Source organism: Urocitellus parryii, chromosome X (assembly GCF_045843805.1).
Source record: "Urocitellus parryii isolate mUroPar1 chromosome X, mUroPar1.hap1, whole genome shotgun sequence".
Lineage (NCBI taxonomy): Eukaryota > Metazoa > Chordata > Mammalia > Rodentia > Sciuridae > Urocitellus > Urocitellus parryii.
The window spans coordinates 45,106,499-45,107,290 of NC_135547.1; the positions used below are offsets into that span (position 1 = coordinate 45,106,499).

General features: G+C 29.5%; 1 non-coding gene across 1 annotated transcript; it reads right to left on the minus strand.

Annotated features, from left to right (window-relative positions):
* Positions 1 to 456: 456 nt before the first annotated feature.
* Positions 457 to 563, minus strand: LOC113192708 (U6 spliceosomal RNA). Its single transcript, XR_003302052.1, has one exon. It is a non-coding gene; the product is annotated as a U6 spliceosomal RNA (small nuclear RNA).
* Positions 564 to 792: the final 229 nt, after the last annotated feature.

Here is a 792-nt window from a genome sequence, read left to right on the forward strand (position 1 = left end):
ATCCAAAATTCCTCCACTCATCCCACGCTCCCCCCCCCCAATTATGGATTAGCATTCACTTATCAGATAAAACATTCAGCTTTTCTTTTTTTGGGATTGGCTTACTTCACTTAGCATGTTATTCTCCAAATTCATCCATTTACCTGCAAATGCCATAATTTTATTCTTTTATTGTGGATTAATATTCCATTGTATATATATATATATATATACATATATATAATATTCCATTGTATATATATATATAATATTCCATTGTGTGTATGTGTATGTATGTATGTATGTATATATGTATATATATATATACATATATATATATATATATATATATATATATATATGCCCACCATAGTTTCTTTATCCATTCATCTATTGAAGGGCATCTAAGTTGGTTCCATAGTTTGACTATTGTGAATTGTGCTGCTATGAACATTAAAGTGACTATGTCACTATAGTAAAAATATGGAACACTTCATGAATTTGCATGTCATTCTTGTGCAGTGGCCATGCTAATCTTCTCTGTGTTGTTCCAATTTTAGTATATATGTTGCCGAAGTGAGCACTTAGCATGTAATTTCAATAGAAAATTCATATAAACCACATTTTAACAATAAACATGTTAAAATATGCCAAAATCAGAATTATTAACTCAAATATTATTTCTTAAAAAAACTCTGAAGCCACTAACTGGAAAAGGCAAAGTGCAAATGAAGATGATTACTGTGACTTCCCTTTTGGAAAATGCTGTGTGTATGTTTTGTTTATATGATTGTGTATACCTAACCTATGGGG